We start from the raw sequence: 19,426 nt of genomic DNA, 5'->3' as shown, positions 1-19,426 counted from the left end.
GCCCCATCCAATATCAGTCTTGTATGAAGATCAGTTCGAGGCAGAGATTGATTCAGTGTTAGAAGCATGCAGTATAAAGCCATCAGCGAGTAAATACTAGTACAACAGGCCACTGCTTTTTGTGCCAAAAAGGGGTAGCACAATCAGTCTGGCCTTAGGCTCAGGACAAAACAATACCGTCATCGAAATGGAGACGGACTGACCAGAAACTTTTGGCGAGCTACTCCAAAGATTCCATGAAGTTAAAGTGTTAACTTCAGTCGACCAGAGGGAAAATTACTGGCAGGTGAAATTGTGCTGGGAGTAAACAGTATTTTAGCGTTGTGGAAAGTGATTTCAGTCCGGGAAATTAGCTTTTGGATTGAATGTATCTTCATCAGTGTTTATTCGACGATTAAAGACCAAAATCGCCTTATTATTGAGTAAACAAATCACGCTTTATGTGGATGATGTATTCTTAGCTGAAAAACCATGGACAGAGCACAACCGAATTTAAATAAATATGAGTTTGGTCAGAATCAATTAAAATGTTTAGGTCACGTTGTCTCACGTGAGGCTATGCATTCAGACCCAGAAAAATTATATGCAATTGGAAAGGTTCTGGTACTGCATGTGAAGTGACAAGTGCGAGCATTTCTCGATCTCATAAATTTCTATAAATCTTTCATAAAAAAAAATATTCACCAACACCACACTTGTGAAGTTTCAAGTACAAAAGGAAGTTTGCAAGTGGAGTGAGGAGGTGAAGAGAAAATTTGAAGAAACAGAAAGAGCATCGTTGTCGGCTCTAATATTAGTTCACACCGATCTGAATAAGGATTTTTGTTTGTCATTGAACTGTTCCTGATCTAGCTTAGGTGTGACTCTCTTCGTAGTCATGCAGCTAAGCTGTAGTCGGAAAACAAGGTACTGCAGTTGATAATGTCAGCATAATTAACTCATGAACAGTTAGCACAATGGGCAGAATTTCAGTTTAAGATTATTTATGTCCCAGGACCACAGACTGTAGTGACTCATGCACGATCCCATGCTGTAATTGGACTTTTTTGAGGAAACGACTAAGAATTAAACGGGAACCAGTACAACATGATGTGTATGTATCAAGTAGCTTACTAAAAGTACATGGGAACAACCCTGGCAATTCTCATCCATGAGCAAAACACAGTCCCCACTTCGAAATTAGTAAAATCGAAAGCAGGAGACAAGAGAGAAGTAACGTTCTACAATTTCTATATGGTACAGAATAACGCATTGTTTTTCAGGAGAAATCCTGGAAAAGTGAACTGGGTAATATATTACCCAGATGAGCTGATAAATAAATTAATATGGTGCGAACACCTGAGATCTCGTCATTTCGCCCCACAGAAAAGTTTCACAATACTGATAGAGTTGGGTTCATCTTAATAATAAGGAAAGATAAATAATAAGAGTACTCATCGCCTGTAACGCATGCCAGAAGGCAAAATCACCCAGTGTTTCACACAAGTCGCCCCTGTTTCCTATGGATCTGGCACATCATCCTAAAATTGCAGTGGTGGCTTTCTTTGGGCCATTACCACAAACCACAGGGTATTTCAGTATGTCTTTGTTGTCATAGATCTTGTTTCTGAATTTGTCACTCTTACTCCTTTATGCAGTGCAACAGCAAAAGCTGTGATGATGGCAATCACAAACCGTTTTCTGAAGTGCGTAGGGTACGTTGAGAAAAGTATCTCTGATAACGGATAGCAGTTTTAATGACAACAAAGGCAGACAATCCTCAAGCAGGGGCAAATAAAATCTTTATTTACGTCGGGTTATCACAGAATGTCAAACCTGGCTGATCATTTTATGAAGAAATTACGAAAATTGTGTCAACTGTTTCGCAATAGGTAGCACTGTAGTTGGGACTAATTCGTAAATGACTTTCAGGCCGTAACGAATGAGTTACCCCATTCATCAAGTTGGATGTCTCCCATGACAGTTTTTGAAAAGAAGCTGCCGCCCAATGGCATTCGAGAACTGTTGACGTCGTGAACCGGCTGAGATTGTTCAATTCACAACTGATCGTATCAAGATAGAGACAGGGGGAAAGAAACGCAAGAAGATTTGACAGTAAGGCGGAAAGTGTGTCAAAGAACCATACTATTATGCAGAACAATTTTTTTAATAAATATTCTGATTCTTTTCGTACTGGGAGCGTTGTACCTTGAAATTCCGTTGAAACGGAGACCTTGTTAACGAAGAAATCGAACGAATTACGTCAATGCTCGTCTCCTACAATTTGCGATATAAAGGCACTCCGTCTGCAGGCCACAAGTGGCTCATCGGGACCATCCGACCGCCGTGTCATCCTCAGCTGTGGATGCGGTTAGGAGGGGCGTGTGGTCAGCACACCGTTCTCCCGGTCTTTACGATGGTTTTCTGTGACCGGAGCCGCTACTATTCGGTCGAGTAGCTCCTCAATTGGCATCACGAGGCTGAGTGTACCCCGAAAAAATGGCAACAGCGCATGGTGGCCCGGATGGTCACCCATCCAAGTGCCGGCCACGCCCGACTTCGCTTCACTTCGGAGATTTGACGGGAACCGGTGTATCCACTGCGGCAAGGCCATTGCCCACAATTGGCGATATGAGGATGCATAATTCACCCAGAAACATGAACGTATTGGTAGTCCAGGTGTCATGGTGTTAGGAGGCATAATGTAGCATTGGTGTACTGACCTCAAAATCTTTGAACACGGTAGATTCAAATGTTCAAATGTGTGTGAAATCTTATGGGAGTTAACTGCTAACGTCATCAGTCCCTACGCATACACACTACTTAACCTAAATTATTCTATGGACAAACACACACCCATGCCCGAGGGACGACTCGAACCTCCGCCGGGATCAGCCGCACAGTCCATGACTGCAGCACCTGAGACTGCTCGGCTAATCCCGCGCGGCCACGATAGATTATTGTGACACTGAGTAGGAGGGCTGTTCCATCCGAGCACAGTTTTGATATCAAAATGATATGAAAATTAATTAATTGATCAAATAATTACCCCCACCCCCAGATGACGTCATGGGTTTCCCCTATGAAGGTGTCAATGAACCTGTTTAGGAGGAAAACTTTTCAACAAATAATGGTGATGCAGCGGGATGGGCTGAAGGTGCATTTCACAACTCATACTTGTGCTGGAGCTGTTCATGGCCGGTCAATCAACAGCGCAGGAGACAATTTCGCGCGCCCACAGCCAACCCTTTTTACTGATCGCCTGTGTGTCTCGCTGTTTGAGGTTGGAGCTCGCTACAGACGCCTCCCACTGCATTGCTTGGCAAACACCCTTGTGCTCCAAACTGAAATAAAAGGTGCTCTCTTTACTGGTTCAAATGGCTCTGAGCACTGTGGGACTTAACTTCTGAGGTCATCAGTCCCCTATAACTTAGAACTACTTAAACCTAACTAACCTAAGGACATCACACATATCCATGCCCGAGGCAGGATTCGAACCTGCGACCGTAGCGGTCGCGCGGTTCCAGACTGTAGCGCCTAGAAGCGCTCGGTCACCCCGGCCGGCGCTCTCTTTATTTTGCACAACTTTGTCCTATTCCACTGCCCTGAGAGGCCACCTCGGTATAGCTGCTGTGTAGCTTGTGCATTGGTACATAGTAATAATGGATAGGGCAGCAAACCATCGCTGAAATGTAGGCAGTCCAATATATGATACCACAACTGATGTAGAATATTCCACTTTTCTAATTAGACATCGAAATTGTCATGAAAAATATAAACAGCACTCATAAACAACAGGTCATAATGTAATACTTGTACTGGGAATTGAGAAAATCATTGTAATAATACAACTAGGTGCAACTACAGTAAAAACCGACCGTGAAAGCACACCAGGAGAGAGGGATGGTAGCTGCAAATGTGTTCAGCCCCATGCGCGGTCACGGACTAACCAGCTTAAAGCCAGTCTTACCTGCACTCCAACCTCCCCTCATCTCTCCCTCGCCTCACCATAGGTAATTATACTGGACTGTTCTATCCTGTCACTGATGGTCCTCCAAGACATCCATCTGATGGCAGTGATATACTGTGGAAATTAGTCGCAGATGGACAAAAGACTCAATAACAGGATGCTTCCTGCAAGCCATTGAATGTATTTCTTGAAAATACAGTCTCCGCAGGAACAACTACAAAATTACAGAGAATTCTCCAGAATGCTTTTTCTGACCTCCACTGCTGTCCACTACCGCCATTCGCCATCCACCATCAACTGTCATAGCTGACAGCACAGTCTTTGGCCAGCCACAGTCAGAGACAGCATCTCCAGCTGAGCACATGGCTGGGGGTGACCAGCGCTATCGTTGCCGACAAAAGCTACACACACACACATTAGGCCGTGAATCCAGTGGGCCATAGAACAAAGCTATATAAATGATGGATATCACAACTGGATGCTGTTCGTCTAAAAGTGCATCTGAACTGTCTATGAGGCACGCCACGCCCCACACTACCAGTAGCACCCACCCCCCTTCCGCCTCCTACACGCAAACGCATGCTGTTCTCAGAGAGAAGGTACTTCAGAGTAACAATTGTACTTAACCGCAATGCACCTCTTATACGCGAGCATCTATTAGAAAAGGAAGCACATTCGCTACGATAATAAAAGTCCTGTTTTCACGAAAGTAGGCGCAGTTCATTTTCTTTTAGTATCATCACTAAAATCAGTATACTTTTTACGTTCGACTGCTGGCTACAGTTCACATCTACCCCCCCCCCCCCCCCTCTCTCTCTCTCTCTCTCTCTCTTTCCCCACATCCAGTTATTCTGTGAAATCCAATGATGTGAAAAGGAAAGAAACTACAGCACTGCTACCGATGACAGATGAGCAAACTGGAGAGGTCGGAGCTCGATAGCGATACATCTGATAGATATATTAACTTCTCTCACATGTGCTTTACATGTCTCATGCATAAAATCGAAAAAACTTCCACTATTTTCCTGTGAAAGCAACCAATTACTGCAGAATGTTATTCTCATTTCGAAACTTCCATCTCAGTAAAGGAAAAGCGAGAATTTAAACTTCAGTAAAACAAACACACACACACACACACACACACACACACACACACACATACACTCAGACAGTCTAACGAAACATAGCAGCGATTTCTTTCAGTGTGATGGACAAAATCACATGGTTCGAGAGCGTCGCTGGCGTTCAAATCAGTGTCTGTAAATAAATTTTCATTCACGTGTGTATTACAAATATTTCAGTCCATGAAATAACATTACAGAACACAAGCTTTCATGTTATCTCTTCACAAACACAACCATTTTACGCTGGGAAACAACAAGCTAGAATTTAAGAGGACATTGTTGTTTATACGCTATGGCAGGACCCGTTTTAGCAATACAATGGCTGCGCGGGATTAGCCGAGCGGTCTCAGGCGCTGCAGTCATGGACTGTGCGACTCGTCCCGGCGGAGGTTCGAGTCCTCCCTCGGGCATGGATGTGTGTGTTTGTCCTTAGGATAATTCAGGTTAAGTAGTGCGTAAGTTTAAGGACTGATGACCTTAGCAGTCAAGTCTCATAAGGCTTCACACACATTTGAACATTTGAGCACTGCAATGGTAATCTTGCTGGCGTTTACAAAACGTAAACAAACGAATTGTGAGGGAATGCATTGTAATAGAACCTCCTAACATCACCTGGCGGAGAACCCTATAAGGTTCCACCGATACATCGAAAACAAACACCCTCCGCGTGCTGACATCTGACATTTTTACTCCATAACTCGCCTTTTCCGTCCTATCTGTAAAGTTCGTCACCCATACTAGAACAAGAAGGCCACACCCAGGAGACCATCATTCGCAATACTTTGATTAAATGAGTCTGCAGACAAGCTCTCTAATGTGTCGTAACAGTACACAGGTTTGTTTCTAGTCTTCGAGTTTCCAATGTATCCATCATGTGCACCACTCATTGAGCCTCATTTAGGTATTAAGCGAGTGTTACTGTGCTTTTCACGACCGTGCTATCCAAAATGCATGTAGGTCATCGGGAAGAGGGGAATTCTTTGGATTTTTAATAGGCTGGTGTATAAGACACGCAAACATCCTCATATAAAGTGAGACAACGTATGGGTATGTCAGCAATATGGCCATATACGTGTGGAAAACGGTCGAAAAATATGAAAACTGACATAAAATCGTTAATCATTGAGAAAAACCTTGCAGAATTCCGACATATTGATAGGAAATATCTGCACTTTAGGCGAACAACACATGATTTTGATAGCCATAATTTATCACGCTTTGCTCTGTGACCCACTGGAATCGCCACCTAATGTGTGTGTGTGTGTGTGTAGCTTTTGTCGCCACTGATAGCGCTAGCCGCCCCCAGAGATGTGCTCAGCTGGAGATGCTGTCTGTCGCTGTGGCTGACCGAAGACTGAGCTCTCAGCTATGACAGATGGTGGGGGATGGAGAAGGGCGGTGGTGGGCAACAGCGAATGTCAGAAAAAGCATTCTGATGATGATGATGATGTTTGGTTTGTGGGGTGCTCAACTGCGCGCTCATCAGCGCCTGGACAAAGTCCCAATCCTTACGCAGGCCATTTTGTTTCACAATCCAATCTGGACGCTGTCACAAATGATGACGATGATGATGATGAAATGATAAGGACAACACAAACACCCAGTTCCCGAGTAGAGAAAATCCTCAACCCGGCCGGGAATCGAACCCGGGGCCCCATGATCCAGAGGCAGCAACGCTAGCCACTAGACCCCGAGCTGAGGACGAAAAAGCGTTCTGTAGAATTCTCTGTAAGTTCGTTGTTGTTCCTGGGGGGGGGGGGGGGACAATCTTTCTGAGAAATGCCTTTAATGGCTTGCAGAAATTGTCCTATTATTGAGTCTTTTGTTCATCTGTGACTGATTTCGACAGACCGGAGACAGTATATCACTAGCACCATGTCGATGTCTTTGTGGACCATCAGCGACAGGATAGAACACGTCTGTATCTCTACCTACGGAGGGAGGATAAAATTTGTGATAAGGTCTTATGGGACCAAACTGCTGAGGACATCGCTCTCTAAGCCTACACACTACTTAATCTAACTTACGCTATGGACAACATACACACCCATGCCCGAAGGAGGACCCGAACCTCCGACATGGGGAGCCGCACGGACCGTGCCCCCGCAGACCGCGCGGCTACCCCGCGCGGCTGGAGGGGAGGTAAGACTGGCGCTAAGGTGGTTAGCCCGTGACTGCACATCGACGTCAACACACTTGCAGCTGCCACCCCTCTCTTCTGACATGTCCTTTTCGGTCGGTTTTGCAGTAGCTATGCTATTTCAATAGTCTTTCTCAATTACCAGTACAAGTTTGCATTGCGATTCATTGTTTACGAGTGCTTTTCTTTTCATGACAATTTCGATGTTTAATTAGAACAGTGAAGCATTTGCATCAGTTGTGTTAGTATGTATTGACCTTCCTACACTTCAGTGATGGTTTACTGCCCTGTCCCTTCTTACTATGTATCAGTGTAGAACCTACATAGCAGCTATACCAAGGTTACATCTCAGAGGCAGTGGAACAGAACAAAGTTGTCACAAAATAAAGAGAGCGACGTTTATTTGAATTTCGAGTACCAGGTGCTTGTCAGGCATTGCAGTAGGAGGCGTCTGTAGGGAACTCCAACGTCAAACAGCGCCACACATACACATGTCGTAAAAAGGGGTGGATGTGGGCGCGCGAATTCGTCTCCATCATTTGCTGGAAAGTATTCCCCAACGCTTGTTTATTATATCTTCTTTCCATTCCTCATGCAGGAGGCTCAGGACACAGTCCTCAGCTGTACTCTTAGAGCTAATACACCTATTAAACTCATCTCTGTCCAACACCAGTTACTCGACAGTTGAGCACATTTCCCGCCAAAAATAAAGATAGTATCTTCCATTTCAGTCTTTCACCTGTCAAGCTACAGGTGGAACAGAGAGGTTTATTTCGACTTCTAGGTGAAGAAATTATCCTCTGTAGATTTGCTGTTTATTTGATGTACATCTGCCACTATTTTCTGGTGGTAATGTGAAATTTTTTCCAGCAGGATAACACTAGTTGTATGACTTAAATTTTTGAGCTGTATCGTGGTTTTAGGCGCTCCATGTATAGCGCTATGCAAATAGATGTGTAATTAGGCCTGATCTTTATTATTAATTACCTAATTGGGACCGATCTTTTCTCAGGTTCCCACGAGAATAAATAAACTACACTAAGCTAACCTTCCTCTCCTGTAGCTGGACAGAGACTGACCGTTTCCCTGTGTAGGGGGGTACACTTGCGCTTTTCACCCAGAAGGACTGGGGTTCTAGTCCCAGAAAGGAAACCCACCATTTTGAATTTCCAGAAAATTTCTGGATCGGGGTGGGGCTGTGACGTCAGCACAGCCTTGGGACAAAGAAATTCCCGCCATCTTGAAATTCATACGACATTTTGAATTTCTCACCAAAATTCGAAATTACCACCCATAGGGTAGGTGGGGGAGAGGGTGGGAGAGGTGGGGAGGAGAGGGGGAAAAAATGGTTCAAATGGCTCTGAGCACTATGGGACTTAACATCTATGGTCATCAGTCCCCTAGAACTGAGAACTACTTAAACCTAACTAACCTATGGACAGTACACAACACCCAGCCATCACGAGGCAGAGAAAATCCCTGACCCTGCCGGGAATCGAACCCGGGAACCCGGGCGTGGGAAGCGAGAACACTACCGCACGACCACGAGATGCGGGCGGAGAGGGGGAGGTGGGTGAGGGAGGGGGGATGGGGAAAGCGTAGGAGGAACCCACGTGTGGGCTGGAGAACAGCCATTACTCCATCTGGGGTGGGGGTAGTTAATTTATCAATTAATTAATTTTCAGATCGATTTTATACCAAAACTGTGCTTGCACTGGCTCTGTTCTCCTACCACACTGTACACCTTCCCCATGTATGTCTTTTTAGTGTTACATTTCGGCCCAGATTTCATCTTTATGGCCGGCCGCAGTGGCTTGGCCGGCCGCAGTGGCCGAGCGGTTCTAGGCGCTTCAGTCCGGAACCACACTGCTGCTACGGTCGCAGGTTCGAATCCTGCCTCAGGCATGGATGTGTGTGATATTCTTAGGTTAAGTTAGGTTTAAGTAGTTCTAAGTCTAGGGGACTGATGACCTCAGATGTTACGTCCCATAGTGCTTTGAGCCATTTGAACCTTTCATCTTTATGGGTTACAGTGCCGTCCGCTTCCAATCGGGCAGATGGTGGAACTCTTGCAAAGAGAGGATATTCTGCGAATGGACTGGCGTGCCTGTTCCTCTGATTTAAGTCCCATAGACTACGTTTGGGATGCATTGCGGAGACATAACGCAGCACTAAAGACCAACCAGCAGTTTTCAACAGTGCTAGTGGAGGAATGAAACGCCCTATCATAAAAACTCCTTATCGATCTTGTGGCCAACATGGGAGCAAGCTGTAGAGCATGTAGCGTCATCGGTGGTGATCGCACAACCTATTCAGAACCAAATTCCGCCTTTTGTATTGTTCCAGGACAATCATGAATCGCGGTGACTTCAGTGTAATTATTGTGGCCGTGCGGTTCTAAGCGCTTCAGTTTGGAACCGCGTGTCCGCTACGGTCGCAGGTTCGAATCCTGCCTCGGGCATGGATGTGTGTGATGTCCTTAGGTTGGTTAGGTTTAAGTAGTTCTAAGTTCTAGGGGACTGATGACCTCAGACGTTAGGTCCCATAGTGCTCAGAGCCATTTGAACCATTTTGTAATTATTGTCTTTGGTTAAAAATATCAGTTCTGTTCGTCTCATTGAGTATTTCTTTCATTTATTTTCTGTACTCTACTGTAGTAGTTCTTTCCGCGCATGTACAAGCTTCATCGAGCTGTGTTACTTGGCATTGACACATCATGTGGAACTTATTTTTGTCATCAAATTTGCTCATCAGTGTATTTTATGATTTAATTGTGTATATATCTCGACAGATACAGGATTCCAGCAGAACAGGAGCGCAGCAGATTTGCTTTAGAAGCAATTGCCGACATATTCTCTGTGACAGATTATGTTTCAGAAATCAGTTAATTAGTGCAGACGCTAAAAAATGGAAGTCGTGAGACTATATTGTATTTCGCACTGCTTCTAATTTACTGTGAATGAGAAGAGCATTTTGAGCGAGGAACTTGTTAGACGAATCTCTGAAGTCAGTTATCGTGATATGTAGAATGCGCTGACAGTATCTTTTCTTACGAGTTTCTGATTGGATCGCTGGGTCACGACAATATGCACAAATTTTTATTGAACCATATGTTTTAATAAGTACTCAGCGTGTAGAAATAGATGTGCAGATAGTTGTTGATAAAAGGATTAGTAATTAGATGTATGGGATAGTAGCAGTTGTAAAGTAGTATTTAGAGTATAGTTAGGAAATGAGTGAGCAGATTAGAGAGCGACGATTTTATATAGTTGGAAGGAGTGGAATGATGATAGTTCGGACTTCTTCCACTGTGATTACATTCTCCACCTAGTTCCACTACCTGACAATTTTTTTTACATAATTGTAATTAGTAATTTTTTTTATTACATTACAAAATATTATACGAAGGGTCGCAGCTGTAAAGTCATAACCTAGGAGCCTCTATATTAGTTTGCGTGAAAAATAATTTTGTTTGTAGCATTATATGTTGAGCTAACTATGTGTACTACGCTACGAGAGCAGGTACGACCACAGTCCCTGAGGACAACGTGGACAGCGACGAGAAGAGCTACACTGGCATGCAGTCTTTCGGCGTTCTGGGCCCTGCTGACCGTCCCTCGCCATTTGGGGAGCGACCTGACTACCTGAGGCGTCGACCTTAGTGGTTTTCCATTTGCTCCCCATTCTCAATTGGAGGGTGGTCCGACGACCTTGCTGACCAAGATACGGTTTGGCAAACACGAAGATAAACAGCAGAAATTCTCGTCGTGTGCCGACGGACATTGTCTTGCTGAAGTGTAAGTCCAGGATGGCTTCAAAGAAGCACATTAGAACGGGGCATAGAATATCCTCGTCGTACTGCTGTGCTGTAGGTGTGCTGTGGCTGACAGCCAAGCGGTCCTACTATGAAAAGTAATGGCATCTCAAGACATCACTCCTGATTGTCGGATTGTGACACTCAGGTTGGTATCCCAACACCGTATGGGGTGTCTCCAGACACGTGTTCCGTCGGAAATCTCATTGACTGGAGTAGAATTATTGTGTTCAGGGATGAGTCTCGCTTTGAACTAAGGCCCAATGACCAGCGAATCCGTCTCTGCAGACGCCCCAGACATCAGTGGGAAACACCCTGACTATCGTCTGCCATATAACCTAACAACCAGGAGTGATGGTCTGAGGTGGGACTGATGACCTCAGCTGTTAAGTCCCATAGTGCTCAGAGCCATTTGAACCATTTGGTCTGAGGTGCCAATTATTTTCGCAACAGGACCCTTTTGCTTGTCACGCGCGGCATCATCATAGAACAGCGGCACGTCGACGGTATTATACGTCCCGCTTTGTTTACCTTAGTGGCAAGCTATCCTGGGCTTACATTTCAGCAAGATATGGCCCACCTGCACACGGCGAGGGTTTCTTCTGTTTTGTGCTTGCTGAACCATACCTTGACCAGCAAGGCTTGAGGATCTCCACCCAAATTGAAGGTTTGGAGCATTATGGGCAGGGCCCTCCAACCAGCTCGGTATTTTGACGATCTAACGTGCCAACTGCACAAATGTGGGCACGATATCTCTCACGAAGGCATCTAAGAACTCTATCAATCAGGGCTAAGCTAAATAACTACTTTCATAAGGGCCAGAGATGGACCAAAGCGTTACTGACTTGCCCAATTTGTGAAGTACTTTCTCCTCAATAAAACGTCCACTTTCTCTGTAACTGTAATCATCTGTTTGTCTGTACATGTGCATCACATCTACCGATTTCTGTGCCATTCAGAAAATTTCTTCACGGTGCATCTCCTTTTTTTATCTTTGAATGTATAATAGAGTAATATCTGAAAAAGAGCTGCAAATATATTTATTCAAACCGTGATAAACGGTGCAAAGACCGCAAACTTGTCTTAAATGCTCATAAACGTAAAACTGTGAACATTACAAAAATAGCTAAAATTTGAATGAGGCACAACCGGAATCTGTCAGCATATACTACTATTTGATGTAACTGTTTGCAGGATGTGAAATGGAGCGATAACATGGGATCAGCGGCAGATAAATCAGGTGGCCGACTTCGTTTAACTGGTTGGATACTGGAAATGAGCAGTCTGTGAAGGAGACTGCGCACGGAACACTCGTGTGGTCCAAAGTAGATATTACTCTAGTGTGTGGGACCCGTATAAGACTAACTGGAGATTTTTAAAGTACACAATGAAAGGGATCAAAAATGATCAGAGGTTCGTTTGATCCATAAGTGAGAGTTATAGTGATGCTGAAAAACTGGCCGACGCTTTAACTGTCTCGCGTAAACCTACTTACAAATCAGCTTCAAGGGAGTAATGTAGGAATATTCTACAACACCTTACGTATCGCTCCCTAGGAACAGCGAAGGCAAGTTTAGCATAACTGCAGCGTGCAAAACGGATTCTTGTAATCATCTTTCCCCTGATCCATATGCGAATGGAATGGGAAGAAGCCCTCGTAAGCGGTACAACGGAAAGTGCCCTGTGTCACTTCACAGTGGTTTGTAGAGTATACATGCCCCTCATGACGTCATGGTGGACGTGATATTGAACTTGTATCTTTCTTCGTATGTTGCCAGAAAATACTATTTCTGAAGGTGCGAGCTAAAAATGTTGTCGAGACCGTCGTTTCAGTTTAGATTGGCAAGTTAACAGCCAGTGAATAAGAGCACCTGTGATATCATTAGTTTTCTAGTGGTTTACTCGTCCTTCTGCAGCCCTCGAGGCTCTGCCAGGAGCGGCGCGACTAAGATATCTAGCTGTCGACAAGATATTAAACATTAGAGAGTGAGCGGGTCAGCGGGAGCCGGGCTCACATCACAAAAACAAACACCGCCCCGCATCCAGAGGCACGCTGCAGGCGAGCAGCGGTGATAACAGAACAAACAGCCCGCCCCCCGGAGCCGGCACCGCCGCTGCGAGCTTTGAAAAATTGACATTCTTCTTTCACGAAACGAACAAAAAGCATTAAGGAGCGGGGGCGGGGTGGCTCGCCCGGGGACAAAGGGCACGAAAATATTGAACGGCAGGTCGGCGCTCGGCGTTTCCTCTAATTCGGGCCGGAATGCGAGGCAGGCACGCGCACGGCTGACAGTTGACGCCTAACGAGCGCAGCTTCCCGCACTTCATTACGACACAATTCGCACTCTCGCCCCGCTCCGAGCCCTAATCACGGGACAACTACGAACTTCGCGAAGGACGAGGAGGGAAAATGAAAGAAAACCTGCCACATTTGTCTGATCTCACCAGAATGAAAACTGACATTTAAATCCTACTTCATCAGAACAGCTTACTATTGTACTTCGTTTTCGTATTTACTTAGCTCGTAAACTACGTATACTAATTAAAAGCAGCGATAGTAGTTGTAATGAAACATGCTGTGATTGATTATATGAAGCTGCTGCGTCTCATGAATGGTTCACCTCGAAAGATTTCACGAGACCGGTTTGGTATTAAACGGACAGATGTACTGTCTATAGCTTTAATATTCGGCTACCCCTACAAACGCCGGCCGCGGTGGTCTAGCGGTTCAGGCGCTCAGTCCGGAACCGCGCGACTGCCACGGTCGCAGGTTCGAATCCTGCCTCGGGCATGGATGTGTGTGATGTCCTTAGGTTAGTTAGGTTTAAGTAGTTCTAAGTTCTAGGGGACTGATGACCACAGATGTTAAGTCCCATAGTGCTCAGAGCCATTTGAACCATTTGAACCCCTACAAACACGCCGCTCACGTGTTACTAATGCTTATCACATATACATGACTAAAACGAAATATTTAAGCGATTTTGCGATACCGGTACTTCTGCATTTCTTTCACCAGTGGTAATTACAAATAATGATTATAAAATACAGAAATAATGAAAAACAGACACTATAAAATAAATGGATTCAGTATCGACGCCACTTTCATATTCTTTCACTTTGTCTTCAAAAAATAAAAATTCCACTGTACAGCAACTTGTTAAAAATTTTATGATAACTGGGCGGCCATAGGTCGATCGTAGCCTGTGCGGTAAAGTCGTGGTATAAAAGGGTCCCTGTCTCTCCACATTCATCTGATTCATAGTAGACCGGCGATTGCCCCCTATGGCTTTGCGGAAGCGACGTGACGGCCAATCCACTTTGCACTCTGCTGACCTTCGAAACCCGATCTTTTGTGTAATCTCCGATATGCTATATACCATGTGTCTTGCACCGATTATCATCTCACTTTCAAAATTTACTAGCATGCGACGTCTGCCATGTTGACTACACATATGACCGTAACAAAAGGCGCTGTAGTCGCAAGATGCAGCGTCATACGCAGCACATCTTCTAGTAGGACAATCCTTCATCCGATCTGTGGATATTCTGTTTAAATTTGTCTTCTTAGTATATCTGTTTACAAGAAAATGGGCTTACGTGTTTCTTTACTCAGTCTGTTGTATTCACACTGAATAATGAGCCATTCTGATGTAAAAAAGATACTGTGGATGCGAAACCCTGTTCCGTTGAAATAGAAGGCCCTATAGCCTTAATCAGATATCCTTAAATGAATAAATAAATAAACATAATTTTTCTATCGAATTTTCTTTAACTTCATTCTTGATGTAATTGATAATTTCTTTACTCTCCTGTCCTGAATTTACAAACAATTCGCAGTGGGGCCGAGAGCTGGAAATTGTGGAGATGCTTAACTAACTTTAAGTTCGACACGTTAGCGCTATGGGCAACATATGTATCGCTTCAGTTTTTTGAAAATGATCTGACACACAGAGATTCACTACTTTTGTGTGGCTACATGTTACAGGTGGAAAGAAGGAAGATGGCGATTTTTGCTTGCACGCAACTACGACAAAAACAAAAATAAAACAGTCCGTTTTATTAGGGGAAATCAAATGAAAACGAGACAGATGGAAAAAATTAAAGAAACTGTTTATTATTTCGAATGTAGTCATCATTAGTGTTAACGCATTTATCTTTCTGTGAGACAAGACTGCCAGTACCTTCACGGGAAAATGTCAGCGGTTACCTACGGAGCCACGATTATACCCATCCGTGCACCTCTTCGTCCACAGCAAATCGGCGGCCTCTTTCTTCAGGGCTCCAAAAATATGAAAATCGCATGGAGAGGGATCCAGAGTCCATGTACACTCCTGGAAATTGAAATAAGAACACCGTGAATTCATTGTCCCAGGAAGGGGAAACTTTATTGACACATTCCTGGGGTCAAATACATCACATGACCACACTGACAGAACCACAGGCACATAGACACAGGCAACAGAGCATGCACAATGTCGGCACTAGTACAGTGTATATCCACCTTTCGCAGCAATGCAGGCTGCTATTCTCCCATGGAGACGATCGTAGAGATGCTGGATGTAGTCCTGTGGAACGGCTTGCCATGCCATTTCCACCTGGCGCCTCAATTGGACCAGCGTTCGTGCTGGACGTGCAGACCGCGTGAGACGACGCTTCATCCAGTCCCAAACATGCTGAATGGGGGACAGATCCGGAGATCTTGCTGGCCAGCGTAGTTGACTTACACCTTCTAGAGCACGTTGGGTGGCACGGGATACATGCGGACGTGCATTGTCCTGTTGGAACAGCAAGTTCCCTTGCCGGTCTAGGAATGGTAGAACGATGGGTTCGATGACGGTTTGGATGTACCGTGCACTATTCAGTGTCCCCTCGACGATCACCAGTGGTGTACGGCCAGTGTAGGAGATCGCTCCCCACACCATGATGCCGGGTGTTGGCCCTGTGTGCCTCGGTCGTATGCAGTCCTGATTGTGGCGCTCACCTGCACGGCGCCAAACACGCATACGACCATCATTGGCACCAAGGCAGAAGCGACTCTCATCGCTGAAGACGACACGTCTCCATTCGTCCCTCCATTCACGCCTGTCACGACACCACTGGAGGCGGGCTGCACGATGTTGGGGCGTGAGCGGAAGACGGCCTAACGGTGTGCGGGACCGTAGCCCAGCTTCATGGAGACGGTTGCGAATGGTCCTCGCCGATACCCCAGGAGCAACAGTGTCCCTAATTTGCTGGGAAGTGGCGGTGCGGTCCCCTACGGCACTGCGTAGGATCCTACGGTCTTGGCGTGTATCCGTGCGTCGCTGCGGTCCGGTCCCAGGTCGACGGGCACGTGCACCTTCCGCCGACCACTGGCGACAACATCGATGTACTGTGGAGACCTCACGCCCCACGTGTTGAGCAATTCGGCGGTACGTCCACCCGGCCTCCCGCATGCCCACTATACGCCCTCGCTCAAAGTCCGTCAACTGCACATACGGTTCAGGTCCACGCTGTCGCGGCATGCTACCAGTGTTAAAGACTGCGATGGAGCTCCGTATGCCACGGCAAACTGGCTGACACTGACGGCGGCGGTGCACAAATGCTGCGCAGCTAGCGCCATTCGACGGCCAACACCGCGGTTCCTGGTGTGTCCGCTGTGCCGTGCGTGTGATCATTGCTTGTACAGCCCTCTCGCAGTGTCCGGAGCAAGTATGGTGGGTCTGACACACCGGTGTCAATGTGTTCTTTTTTCCATTTCCAGGAGTGTATGACGTGTAAGGGCTTCCCTGCGAAACTTCTGCAGCGTGCTCGAAACAACCTGGCTAAAATTTGGGTGGGCATTATCCTGCAGCAGAATGATGCTGGCCATCAACATTCCCGGTGTTGCGACATGATAGCGCGTTTCAATTTTTGCCAAGTGTTCACGTACCGCTGTGCGTTAATTTTGGCACCGTGATCGAGAAAGTCAATTAGCAACGGGCCCTTGCAGTCAAAGAGAAAGGCCATCATTCATGAATCTCCCGGAGCTGGCTTCCCTGTCGTTTCGACTACGCTGCAAATGTTTCACTGGGAATCCCTTACACATCCTCTATACAGCCACGATCTCTCCCCATTCGATCTCCATATTTTTAGTTTCCCTGAAGAAAGACATTCGTGGTCGTCGATTTGCTTCGAACGAAGAGATGCATGCCAGCGTACAATCATGGGTCCGTAGGCAACTACAAACATTTTTCCATGAAGGCATCGACCGTCTTGTCTCGTAATGGGATAAATGTATTAATAGATATGGCGACTACTTTTGAAATAATGAAATAATAAACAGTTTACTCATTTTCCCATCCATCTCGTTTTCATTTGTCCTCTTCTTATAACTCAATTAATAATAACATGACAGGCTGCAGAAAAGGTATTTAATGAAAAAACTGGAACCGTTTGTTTACGGTCACACACTTGTAACGGTATTTTATAATAAATGAAATTAAAAACCACAAATACTTACTTAACATAGTGATATGACACGTCTGCAGACCTGTTCCGTCGAAAGACTCATAGATTTTAATGGCAACGGAAACATGCAAGATTTGCGACTCTTTAATAGAAGAAGGAAGGTTAGGGTTTAACGTCTAGTCGGCGAAAAAATCATTAGAGATTTGAACGTGTGAACGAGGATCTGAACCGCTGTACTTCTGAATGCGACTCTAGTGCTTTAGTACTGCACCATTCAACTCGGTAAAAGTGACTCTCTTTAGCCACAGTGTTTTCAAAGCGTATATGATCATCCACCCTAGTCGGCAATCTTATACCATTTTTCCGCCGTTTTTTGCTGTTTCCTTAAAATTTGTCCTTCGAAAGCTGTCGTTGATCTCTCCACACATAAACCGTACCATCTGAAGAGTCGTCATTGAAAGATGTTCAGCTGCTACGTTCGGTGCACTGTTTTCTCCAGTACCTTAGATTGGCACGCCGGGCGTGTTATAGCCTTGGTATTTCCTGTCCTCATTGCTACGTAGGTGACTGATGTCTACAACGACAGGGTGAGGTATCTGAACTAATGCACAGTTTTACTGCTTTAATCATCCTTTTCATAGCAATATATTACCATATGAAGCTAAATGAAGGATGCCACATTTTTGATACTGTTATACAGATGTTAAAAACTGTTCAGCTACAGGAAAAGGACGAGGTGCATTCATGACATTTCTTTTCATTTCAAGGGAGTAAAAGATGCCCACGCTCCCTGTCGCCAAATATTAATATGAGGTGACTTAGCACCATCGAAATGAGCTGACGTGTTATCTCATCAGCAACTATAATGCAGGAATTTGTAAGTTCATTGTTGAGATGGTTGCTTTCTAAAGGCCATAACCGAGTTCCTTTCCACGTTTGTATAATCTAAGTTTCTCTTCTGCCCCTAATAACCTCATCATAAAAATGGATCTTTAAAGACTGCTACCTTTATTCTTTCCATGATGTGCAAAGAATGGTCGTACCATATAGGTGTATCGGACAGTGCTAAGAAATGGAGACAATGGGCCTAAAATGAAATGTATATTGGAAACAAAAATAGACAAACGGAAACTTACCATGAAGACAAAACAATGGTTCGGTAGCGGAGACAGAAAGGAATTAATATGGAAGAAATACTTACTGCTTGGCTGCAGTATGAATTGCTTAGGGCACTGAAGGATTTATGTTCAAACAAAAACATGTCGGTTGGAGTCAAAAAGATATCTTCAGAGTTATAAAAAAAATGAACAGTACCTATGTTAATCTGGAGATCACTGGAACCGGTTTCAGATATCTATGAAGCAATAGATGGGCTGTGAGATTTCCAAACCAATTAAAGATATAGACGAGAGAATATTGTAGCACGACCCCGCTCACACACTGCGTTACTAAATGGTTGACGTAGGTATAACATAACAATGCAGATACAAAAAGTGAAGACGCTCTAAAGAATAACCAGTGTCGATTTCAATAACTTTCAAAATGCCTAAGAAACACTTGCGACTTGACATCTAGTGAGACTTGGATGCATTACAGGAAATCTGGACTAATTTATAGAGCTCGAGAAAGATGTTGATAGTGTAGCGTGGAATGATAAATCAAAAGTGGGATTGGAGTGGATGATTAAACCAGGTGGAAATAAAGACGTGGGAAACGCAGATCGTTTCACATGAGTCAATAAACTATGGTGCAATTGTACATTTTTATTGGAGCTTGTAAAAAGAGTGGTTGGGAACAGGAATATGGATACAATGAAGGAGAATGACAATAATATTATGTTCCTGGACTATATTAAAGAATGAATTGCAAAAACTCTTTGGGAATGTCTGTTTGGTGAATAGTCTGTTATAAATGGACCGAAAAGTTTTGAAAAGTAGCAAAAATGAGGGCGAGATAATTTCATAATAGCT

Source organism: Schistocerca serialis, chromosome 3, assembly GCF_023864345.2.
Source record: "Schistocerca serialis cubense isolate TAMUIC-IGC-003099 chromosome 3, iqSchSeri2.2, whole genome shotgun sequence".
Taxonomy (NCBI): domain Eukaryota; kingdom Metazoa; phylum Arthropoda; class Insecta; order Orthoptera; family Acrididae; genus Schistocerca; species Schistocerca serialis.
This window is presented reverse-complemented; position numbering follows the sequence as displayed.